Source organism: Schistocerca piceifrons, chromosome 3 (assembly GCF_021461385.2).
Source record: "Schistocerca piceifrons isolate TAMUIC-IGC-003096 chromosome 3, iqSchPice1.1, whole genome shotgun sequence".
Taxonomy (NCBI): Eukaryota; Metazoa; Arthropoda; class Insecta; order Orthoptera; family Acrididae; genus Schistocerca; species Schistocerca piceifrons.
The window spans coordinates 942,071,892-942,083,691 of record NC_060140.1 but is presented as its reverse complement, the minus strand read 5'-3'; the positions used below and the strand labels follow the sequence as shown (position 1 = coordinate 942,083,691).

Sequence of the window (11,800 nt, the reverse complement as noted above, 5' to 3'; positions counted from 1 at the left end):
AGAAATCCACATTGGCTTAGCCAATTCTTGTAGACTTTCCATACTGGAAAAATAGCTCAGCTGATCACCAGTTACTGACATCAGAAACATACTTTAGAATACCACCTCCACTCCAGAGGGCACACAACTCTTACAGCCCACAAGGGTACCTGGTCAACTTCTGAAAGTCACCAGTTCCAAGTCACTTCATGAAATTATTTAACACTAGGCTTTTCAGCCAATCAGATTTGAGCTCTTCATTGGCCACTTCCTGTTTCCGCTAATAGAGCTTCTATAAGGTGCTGTTTCCTAAGAGAACTGGAAGAAATATTGGAAAACACTGGCCGTTTTGGGAAAAATATTTGTCCTTGAAATCGGCCTAGCTGGCTCTGACTTGTGAGTTTACAAACTTGGTTTGGTCTTAGCTGCAATACGGGCAAGTCACATGGCAGAGTTTAGAGTATTGCACAACGGGATTAGGTGACATAGATGACAGGAAACGGAAGAGAAATTCCAGTCCTGGAGGAGACATGCATGCCTGTTGGTGAGTGACACAACCAGGTACTGAATATAACTGGAAGTACATAAAAAATACTAAAATTGAATATAATGGGCTCTCAAAGAATACGAAGATATTAATTTTACATCCTGATGCCATGAGTTAATAGCAACAGTGCACTTAATTTTATGACCACTAGTACACTAGTAACAAAGCTACTTGTAAACTATAATTTAACAGACATTTAAAATTATACTGCTGGAAAACCAAGGCAACTATACCCTTCATTGTTATGTAAATGTGAAGCTTATCTGCAGGGTGTTAAAAAAAGTGTTGAATATTTTGAGGTGTGGTACTACCCACCAGAACAAGAAAAAAAAAACAAAAAAAAAAAGCCATCAAGTAGACATGGACCCTAAAATGCATAACTTAATAGTTATGAGCCCATGATCAACAAAAGAGATGTATTTCACAGAAGTCAAGATGAACAAATGCTCATAGCTCTTAAGGTATGCATTTTACAGCCTATGTTTACTACACTTTTTTCCCTTTTTTGGGTAGTACCACCTTTAAAAATATTTGACACTTTTTTCTACACTCTGTACACAGTAACCACATAATAAACTGGTTACCTGAAACTCTTGTGTTAGTAGAGTAATGATGACTTTAATTAACATGTTTCGGTCACGTGAATTAAAGCCAGCTGTAATCCACCGAATACATAGCATGATGTCAGCATGTGTCCCCTCTTACCTTTAACCTTTCGTAAAATATGTTCAATATTTGTGGCATTTATCTGCCAAATTATTTATTATGTTCATAGTTTAAATCATATCATTATATGTAAATCATTCACAATCTAAATCTGGTGTGTCTTAATTCTCAACTGAATGTATCATATGGAAGGGCAGAAGTGTGTTTATATTTTTTATATGACATAGTCATTTAAATATGTATGTTTCTTTACATTTCATTCATCTTAACATAGTGCATGATGCCACCACTCAGTGTTTTTTGTTGATAACTGCTATAATAGTCATCATAGAATGATTTGAAAGGTGGAAGAGTAATCAGCATGAGAAAATGCTTATATTTTATATGTTGTATCTTAATGAAACACATATGTTTATCGATGATGCTCATTTTAACAATTTTACCAGCATAACCTGGTTTCTGAGGTTTGAAGTAGGTGATGTTGGAGCACCTCGTTATCTTTTGTCTTTTGCTGGTGTCTCTTTCTTGAGGAAGGGCCCTGGGAGTCAGTGGTGTATGGAGACAAAAGTTAGCAAAGGGGGGGGGGGGGGGGGGAGGAAACTGGGGAAGACTTGAGCATGCCCAATGTCAGAGCACATTTATCCACTGGCTGTCCTCTGTGGAGCATACATGTTGGGAATTCTCCAGGCTGCCTGTGTGATGGGACAGACAATGGGAGCAGCTCTGCAGATGCAACCAAATGGCTGAAACTGTATGATGTATGGATATTAATGTGTTTGTTTGTTCAAACAAATACATGGAAACCTTCATGAAATGTTCGTATGGCATTGTTGCTGGGAGGCCCCATCCAGAGAAGTTCAGCCTCCAAGTGCAAGTCATATTTCAGTGACACCACATTGGGTGACTTATGTGCCAGTGATGAGGATGAAATGATGATGAGGACAACATAACACCTGATCCATGAACAGAGAAACTCTCCAACCCAGCCAGAGATCGAACCCAGGCCTGCCGCATGGGAGGCAAGCACGTTACCAATCAGCTAAGCATATGGACTGTTTAATGATGCCAATGCCAAACTTGTTATAATGTCTAAATAAATACAGCCTGCAATAAGCATATACAACACATACGGGAGTCCTTGAGCAATTTGTTACATTAATACGCTAAACTATTCCTTGTCTGTGTTTAACAACTACAATGTAATAAACACGACCGTAATTGTTTTAACAAGTAAACTATAATGGGATAAGTGGGCTGCTTCATTTTTACTTTGCACAATTGGGCTATTTTTAATTTTGAGTCATTTTTACTTAGCAAAAGTATGCTAGTTGCCTCCTCCATTTTCTATCATGTAACAATAATGAAACATGGTATCAGGTACAGAAGGCAATGGCCTTGCCGCAGTGGATATACCGGTTCCCATGAGATCACTGAAGTTAAGTGCTGTCAGGCATGGTTGGCACTTGGATGGGTGACCATCCAGGCCACCATGTGCTGTTGCCCTTTTTTGGGGTGCACTCAGCCTCATGATGCCAATTGAGGAGCTACTCGACCAAATAGTAGTGGCTTCAGTCAAGAATAACATCATTACGACCAGGAGAGCGGTGTGCTGACCCCACGCCCCTCCTATCCGCATCCCCCTCTGAGGATGACACGGCGGTCGGATGGTCCCGATGGGCCACTTGTGGCCTGTAGACGGAGTGGGTATCAGGTAGAGAAGCTGATTCCTCTTTGGGTGAGGGTGAGGGGACGGGAACTTATAAGGGCAAGTTAAGTCATACAGAGCACCATCTTCTGATCAGCCACCATATTGAAAACATTTTGACATATTGGCTGCCATATGATGTAATAGTTTCGCCATCTTGGAAAAATCAGTCAATTGTGCAGGCTGTGCCCACATCCCCAACCACTAGCACAATGACCCATCACCCATTTTTTAATTCCTGTGATTTATATGGAGGGCAATAGGTTTCGAGCAGTGGGTGAGGAGGAGGGGAAAAGTACTGCATCTTGTGAAAGAAAAGGGAAATTTATCTGTTCATAAAGGCAAGTAAGAGATCCTGTAGTAGTTGCACACTACAAAACCAACTCAAAATGAGTAACAAAAGTTATTAAAAAGTCAAGGAACATATAGATCACATCAGAAATTAGTAATTCTGACAACAGATTTAGGGCAATATGGAACACAGTGAAACGAGAGACAGGACAACCAGCCACAGAACAGGATAACATCACCACTGAACTGCATGTAAGGGCTATAAATGATGAGTCACAGGTAGCAAATATATTTCACAATCATTTCTTAAATGTTGTAGAAAGTACAAGGACAAACAGTTCAAGAGAAAAATGACAGCAGTATGCCGACAAAGTGGTCTCATAAAATTCATTCGCATCAATGAATTCCAAATTATTCTTCTGAAATTAAGAAAATTATGTATTCTCTCAAGAACAGAAATTCATCTGGTTTGGAGTGTGCTTCCAATAGATTACTAAATATGTTGTTGTTGTGGTCTTCAGTCCTGAGACTGGTTTGATGCAGCTCTCCATGCTACTCCATCCTGTGCAAGCTTCATCATCTCCCAGTAGCTACTGCAACCTATATCCTTCTGAATCTGCTTAGAGTATTCATCTCTTGGTCTCACTCTATGATTTTTAACCTTCACGCTGCTCTCCAATACTAAATTGGTGATCCCTTTATGCCTCAGAACATGTCCTACCAACTGATCCCTTTCTTCTAGTCAAGTTGTGCCACAAATTCCTCTTCTCCCCAATTCTATTGAGTACCTCCTCATTAGTTATGTGATCTACCCATCTAATTTTCAGAATTCTTCATTTTTAAAGCTTATATTCTCTTCTTGTCTAAACTACTTATTGTCCATGTTTCACTTCCATCCATGGCTACACTCCATACAAATACTTTCAGAAAAGATTCCTGAACTTAAATCTATACTCAATGTTAACAAATTTATGTGTTCCCATATAACAAGCCCTGCCTTATTTGAAATATATTACACGTCACTAACTCAGGGCATTTTCCCACAGAGACTGAAATATGACATTGTTCAAAATGTTCAAATGTGTGTGAAATCTTATGGGACTTAATTGCTAAGGTCATCAGTCCCTAAGCTTACACACTACTTAACCTAAATTATCCTAAGGACAAACACACACACCCATGCCCGAGGGAGGACTCGAACCTCCACCGGGACCAGCCGCACAGTCATGAGGTGCCAGTTACTACTGACCTATTTAACTACTGACATCATTTCCCAAAGGTTTTGAGAAGGTGGTGTATTCTATAATAGTATCTCACCTAAACAACAACAATATCCCCAGCAAATCATAGATCACAGGATTTCAGTAGAATTGCTGCTCTGAGAATGCCATTTACCTGTTTGCTCAATGAATTTTACAAGTCTTAAATAACAAAACAACGCTGGTTGATACTTTCTGTGACCTTTAGAAGGCATTTCACTGTGTAACTCGCAATATTCTCCTAGACAAACAGAAGTTTTAAGGGATTGACAGTGCACACAGCCAATGTATAATGTCATATGTAACCAAAAGAATGTAGAAAGTTGTTCTTAGTAAATCAACCAATGCAGTTTGGGAACTTTATTGTGACAGTGGAGAAATCATATATGGAGTTCCCTAAGGCATAATTTTAGGTCCACTATTGTTCCATGTATATCTAATGGCCTTCCATCTAATATAAAACTACGAGAATTAGTTCATTTTGCCGATGGATCTAGTATTTTAATCAGTCAAGGCATACATAGTGTAACAGAAGAAACAGTAAACAATTTTCTTCAAAGTGTCATTGACTGGTTTTCTGCGAATGGTCTCACCATCAATTTTAAGAAAACACAATATGTTCCGTTCTGCGCATCTAGGGGTACAAAACCAATGATAAGTGTAACGGGTGGATAAGAAATAATTTATTGGATGGAAACTTCAAAATTATTTTCTGTCCCTATTAATGAGAATTTAAATTGGAAAAAGCACATTTTGGAACTCCCAAAATGAGTTCATCCACATTTGCACTTAGGATCATTGCAAATTTTGATTAGAGACAAATAAGTAAGATGACATATTTTGGTATTTTCATTCAACAATGTTATGTGAAATTATAGCATAGGGTAACTTTTCTTTAAGAAAGAAAGTCTCCATTGCTCAAAAATGTACTTTAAGAATAATATGTGCTGATCACCCACAATCATCTTTGGACATCTGTTTAAAGAGATGGGCATTCTGACTACAGCACTGCTTCACAGTATATTTATTCCTTTGTGAAGTATGTTGTAAATAATCCACTACAGTTCAAAAAGGACAATGCTGTACATAATTACAACACCAGAAGGAAACAGAATACTCATTACTCCACATTAAGGTTGTCTTAAACACAAAAAGGGGTGTAGAATGCCGCTATTTAAAATTCTAATAATCTACCCAGTGATGTTAAGTGCCTGACAGACAGCAAAGTAAAATTTGTCCTTGACTACTCCTCCTACTCCATAAAAGAATCTGTATTATTGTAATGTGCAAAAGGTATTGGATAGGAATTACTAACTCACATCTGTGGAGTTAACATTTAAAAAAAGATTTACAAGTGTTCAATATGTAGCCATATTTACAATTTAATTTGTAGTGTAAATGTAAAATGACTTATTCCACAACATTAAAATTTATCATGCAAATGATCCATGGAACATGGGACTAACTAATTAACAACTAACAATACTTGAATGGCCTCTCTGCTCATTATTCTTTTTGTTACAATTACTCAAGATTTTCCATTTCTAAATTCCCTTTCAAACATTGTCTTCTTTTATACAGGTTTCTGCTTTGTCTTTATTAGTTCCACATATAGCAAATCTGTTATTATATGCACCTAGTAAAACAATATTCCCATGAGATTATAAAATGTAAGCTATGCGTACAATTATGTGATATCAAAATGTATGTATGAAGTCATCATTAATGTAAGGTTGCAGTATCTCTTTCGATCTGAAGATGCAAATCACACATCAGTCTCAAGCTAAGATGTGGATCACACATAATCCGAATTCACACCTATGCTAGCACAACATGTAAACTTTGACTGACACATTTTTCACAGTACTCCTCACAGACTATCATTGTAGCAACACTTATTTACAGTGTAATCTCCCTTTTTGGAAACAGTAGCACTGCATTCGCACATGATGGCTCATTTCTTCTGCCTTCTTTTAGTCCCAGTCCTATTCACAGAACAAATTATCTGAGTTTGCTTGCTAGCCCTCAATCCTAATTCTGAATGACAAAAGCGGTCAAGTTTTTGCACAACTGATATTTGTATTGTGAATAATAGTGAAGTAATTGCCGCCTAATGACACATTCATGCATATAATCATTTGGATAACTATTGTGTGCACTTTGCTTCTGGATGCTTGGATCCCACTCTGCTCAGCAATGAGTGTCTACTGCTGTACGTTAACTTGCATGCTATCAATTTTCAAGGATGGTTTGATAAACCCGGTAAAAAAAAAAAAAAAAAAAACAAAAAAAAAAAAAATGTTTCATAAAGAATTCACCTTACTTCTCAAAATAGTCTCCTTTGAGGAATATAAGCTTGTTCCACCGATCCTCCAGCTTTTTCATCCCACTGGAAGAAAAGGCCCTGTCAAACACTACATTACCCATTGATTCTTCCCAGAAAACCAAAGTTTTAAGTAAAGGAACATGAAGACATCACTTAGGGCAGTGTCAGGTGAACAGGGTGGATGAGGAACCAATGCAAAGCCCAATTTGTGCACTTTCATTATAGTTATTGCGGAAGTGTGAGATGGTGCACTATCCTGGTGAAAGAGCACTGTTGTGTATTCTAAGCTTGGTCTTTTTTTCAGCCAATGATCCAGTAATGAAGCATAATAGGGTCTAGGTATGGTCTGCCTTTTTCCAAGTAATCTATCAGGATTATTCCTTGTAAATCCAAAAAACAGTGGCCATCACCTTACTAGCAGACAAAGTTGTCTTTGCCTTCTTCATTGCACTTTCGCCCACCTTTGGCCGGTGTTTTGACTGCAGTTTTGACTCTTGTGTGTAATGATAGATACAGGTTTCATCAACGGTCAATAATCAGTGCAAAAAGTATTGTAGATTGCGATTATACATCACCAGACATTGTACTGAAATGTTGTGCCGGATGCACTCTTGCTCAACTGTAATTGCAACACCCACCTCGCACACAGCTTCTTCATAACCAATTCTCCATGCTGGATATTATGCACTAACACAGTTGAAATACCCAGAGTCTCAACAATCTCATGAATTTTCATTCGGCATTCTTGGCCTACCATATTGTGGATTTTGTCAATGGTTTCCTTTGTAGTGACCTCAACTGGATGGCAGGAGGGTACTTCATCTTCTGTGCTTGTCTGGCCACGTTTAAAATCATTACCGAGTATTCAATGATGGTTCAGAGTCCATGTCAACTTCATCCAATTCTGTTTTGATTTGTGCGGCAGTCCAATCCTTCAAATGAAGATGTTAAAGCAGCACGAAACTTAAGTTTTCTCCTCCTTCAATTGTAGTCGATACACTGACCAATTCAGACAGCTGTCAACAATGAACTGTGTGCAGTACGTTGTTGAAATTCTTTATACAGTCCTTGGAATAATCAAGCTTACCACCCCGAAGGTGCAACAAAAATATTCCATTCTTTTACAGAAATTTAGATGGTATATCAAACCACCCTTGTACTCAACATTTTGCTTGCACATCTCATTACATTTTCCGTCATCACTGTTATTTCTTTCTCCTTCTCATTGTTAGTAAATTTAATGACATTACTAACAAGTCATCACAGCTGCTCACAAAGGAATATTCTGTGATCAACTTTCAGTGCTGGAAATGTGATGCAAGAATGTGCACTACATGCAGCTGGAATCATTATACCTACTTAGGTGACTCTGTTAGTTCCCAGTACAGCTGTGTCCACAGCTCGCTTTGTGGGGCGGTAAGGTCACTGTAGAAATTCCATCTTTAAAATAATGCTAAAACAGTGCATTATGTTTACTGTTGCTGGAAATTTAGCCTTATAATAAATTGTAATTCCTGTTTCTAATAAAGTAAATGTTCAAAATGTGATGAAAGGAGTGTCATCGTTTTGAAATTTGTTGAATGAGACCAAATAATGTTTTGGTTGTTACTAGGTCGGTGCACCTGCTGACCATGTACTCACCGGTGATAGCAGTGAGCCAGCTGAGTGTGAACCCTTTCCTGGGAATAGTGGCGCAGGGTGCAGCCCAGTTCCCCGCCCACTACATAGTGAACTACTGTGCAGCAAGGTTTGGCCGCCGTTGGTGTGGCGTGGCCAGTGCACTGTTGGCTGCAGCGACCAGTGCCATCATATTCTGTCTGCTAACCGGTGAGCTGTACCTGATTTGTCTCTGCAGTCTTAATCTACATCATACTACACTGTTTTCTATGAACTAAGACAAGGAACTAACTGGCCTATAAAGAGTCACCAGAAAAATGCCTGTTTAACAAACAACTATCTGTTCTAGGTAGTTTTCAGAGAAGGCATTTAGGAATGTTTCACAGGAAGTCTTATCACAACCACAACTAAGAAACGGTCATTCCATGTCAAGTCACCCAGGCTTTGACACCAACCATGTCAGATTTTGATGAAACTTGGTACAATTACTTCTTTTATCATCCTGAAAGCACTTGTAAAATTTTTTTGCTCTATCTCTTATAGTTTTTTATATAAATTTTTAAAGTGTTTAGATTTGGCGTTGTTTCAGCAGTCAGAAATCGTAGCTTAAACATGTCCTCACAACTAAAAAAATTTGTATATAAAAGAATACTCAAGATATCAGTATGAAATTTCAGAATAAGTTTGTGTATTATATCTAAATGTTAAAAAAATTACCATAAAGATATATTAAAATCTTCCAAATGAAAAAAAATTACAAGTTTTTTAATTATAGGATATTAGATAAAAGAAAAATTATGTTGGCTTTTTAACCCGTTTAATAGTTATCTAATTTTTAAAATAATATTAATTATATTTTAAAAATAAAAAGTACCAAGTGACTTAGACACCGAAAATAAGTTTTTGTCTTCTTGGAGTAACAATGTACGCTTGGATTTTGTTTTGTTATTCCTGTGTTTTGAAGTAAAAAATTATTACAGTGTTAAATAGTGCTTGGATAGTATTTTATTAAGTTTATTCGAACTTTCAGTAAGTACTGTTACTTAGTTTACAGAGATTCTTTTCCAATATCCTATAAAAGTTACCAGAACAGTAATCAGACCAAAAGTGAAATCAGTATGTCAGATATTCAAACCTGTAGCGTAGGGTTATTTAAAAAATCTGACTGTTTCCAAACAACCTACCCACCTTCAAAAAAGTTACAACCAGTATCTGAATTGAGTGAGGAAGAAAAAGATTTGATCCACTTACGATCTGGAATTAACCTGTGTGAATTTAAGAATATGTGTTCACACCACAACTACTACTTTTTAAATGTTTTTGAAAAGTATCAAACAACATGTGAAGACCCACTAAAAAAACACAAAAAGCCCATCAAAAAATCGTTGAGAAGTGTAGGCTTGGATCTTTCTAAACAATTACTGACAAAAAATATTAGCATAAAACCTGGAAAAAAGCTTTGCTCAACATGCCGTAACTTTTGTGAGGAAAAATTAAGAGTTGACGTCAATGAAAGTGAAACAGGTGATGAAGTCATTGTTGAATTAGAATCATTGGCTCTTGATAATTTAGGTTTAACACCGATAAAGCTTTATGGCTTGTCAGAACAAAGTAAAGGGTCTTATTTTAAAAGGAAGGTTAGCAGTATTGAAAAGACTGCAAAAAAGGCTGTTTCAAAAGCATTAAAATATGATGCACCAAGTTCTGATGATGACAAAGAAGATACAAGTGTGGTTGAGAAAGCAAAGGATTTTGATGTAATGATTTCTCTTATGAAAGAGAAGATTTCATCTGTTGGGAGGTCTAAAAAAATCCAGATTCTGACCTTGGCTCCAGATTCTTGGAATCGAAATAAAGTGATGAAGGAATTTAATGTAAGTGAGTACATGGTGCGACAAGCTAGAAAGCTAAAATCTGAAAAGGGTATTTTGGAAACTCCTGGTCCAAAAAAAGGTAAAACTCTTTCTGAAAATACAGTAAGACTTGTAACAGATTTTTATGAAAAGGATGAAAGTTCCAGAGTGCTACCTGGAACAAAAGACAAAGTAAGTGTTCAAAAAAATGTGTACATGCAAAAAGACTCATTTTGTGTAACTTGAGAGAACTCTACTATTCTTTCAAATGGGAGAATCCCGAGGTAGAAGTAGGATTTTCAGTATTTGTTTCTTGAGACCTAAATGGTGTATCCTTGCTGGTGCTGCAGGCACACACATTGTATGTGTATGCAGTATCCACCAGAATGTTTGAACTATTACTGGATGCTGTGAAAATTGAAGAATCTTATAAAGACCTAATTAAGATGCTTGTGTGCAACACGGAAAACCAAAACTGCATGCTACATCATTGCCACAGCTGTCCTGCAAATACTGCACTAACTAAGCACTTAACTGAAAAACTAAGTGAAGATTATGATTTAGAAGAAGAAATTGTAACCAGTCAGTGGGTTAACACAGACAGGGCAGAAATGATCAAACAGTCTATCAGTGTTGAAGACTACATTTCTTTATCGGCTAGGTCATTGGAAAAGCTAACCCCGCACTCGTTTATAGCAAAATCCCAATCAGCAGCCTTTAAAAGATTGAAAGAAGACCCACCACCCAAAACAGCAATTATTGTGATGGATTTTAGTGAAAATTATTCCTTTGTTATACAAAATGAGATCCAAAGTTACCACTGGAATGGAGGTGGTTGTACTCTACACCCAGTTGGAGTTTTTCTAAGAAATGAGGAAAACAATGTTTTTGTTTCCAACCACTGTTTTATTAGAGATGACCAAGAACATGACACTAGTTTTGTTAACTTTGTACAAAAAGAAATTACAAAGTGGCTGTCATTACATCATATTGACATTGACTCAGTTCACTACTTTACAGATGGTTGTGCTGGGCAGTACACAAATAGAAACAGTTTTAAAAATTTGACTGAACACTTGAGACACTTTAATTTGAAGGCCCAACACTCTTTTTTTGCAACAAGTCATGGTAAGTCAATTTGTGGTGGCCTAGGAGGAACTATTAAAAGAATTTTAAGGAAAGCCAGTCTACAGCTTTCAGATGAAGAACAAATAATGACAGCAATCGATGTGTACAAGTTTTGTGAAAAAAATATTGAAAACATTCATTTCCACTTTATTGACAAAAAAGAAGCTGATTTGCTATGGTTAAAACTAGAAAAACGTTTTTCAGCAACCTGAACCATTCCTGGAACAAGAAGTTTTCATAACTTCAAACCACTTCCGACAAACAACCTTGAAATTAGAAGGACTACAGATAGTGTAAAACCGTCCTTAGTCTTTTCTTTCCATTCTTCTTCTAATTGGGTTCGTGTTGAACCATCCATAAATAGCTATGTGGCTGCAAATTATGATGGTAACTGGTACTTTGGACTGGTAAAAACAATATTCAATGATG

At 37.1% G+C, this 11,800-nt stretch overlaps 1 pseudogene; it reads left to right on the top strand.

Moving 5' to 3' along the window:
• The first annotated feature begins 2,577 nt into the window (after positions 1-2,577).
• LOC124790167 lies at positions 2,578-2,695 on the top strand (annotated as a pseudogene).
• The last annotated feature ends 9,105 nt before the right edge of the window (positions 2,696-11,800 follow it).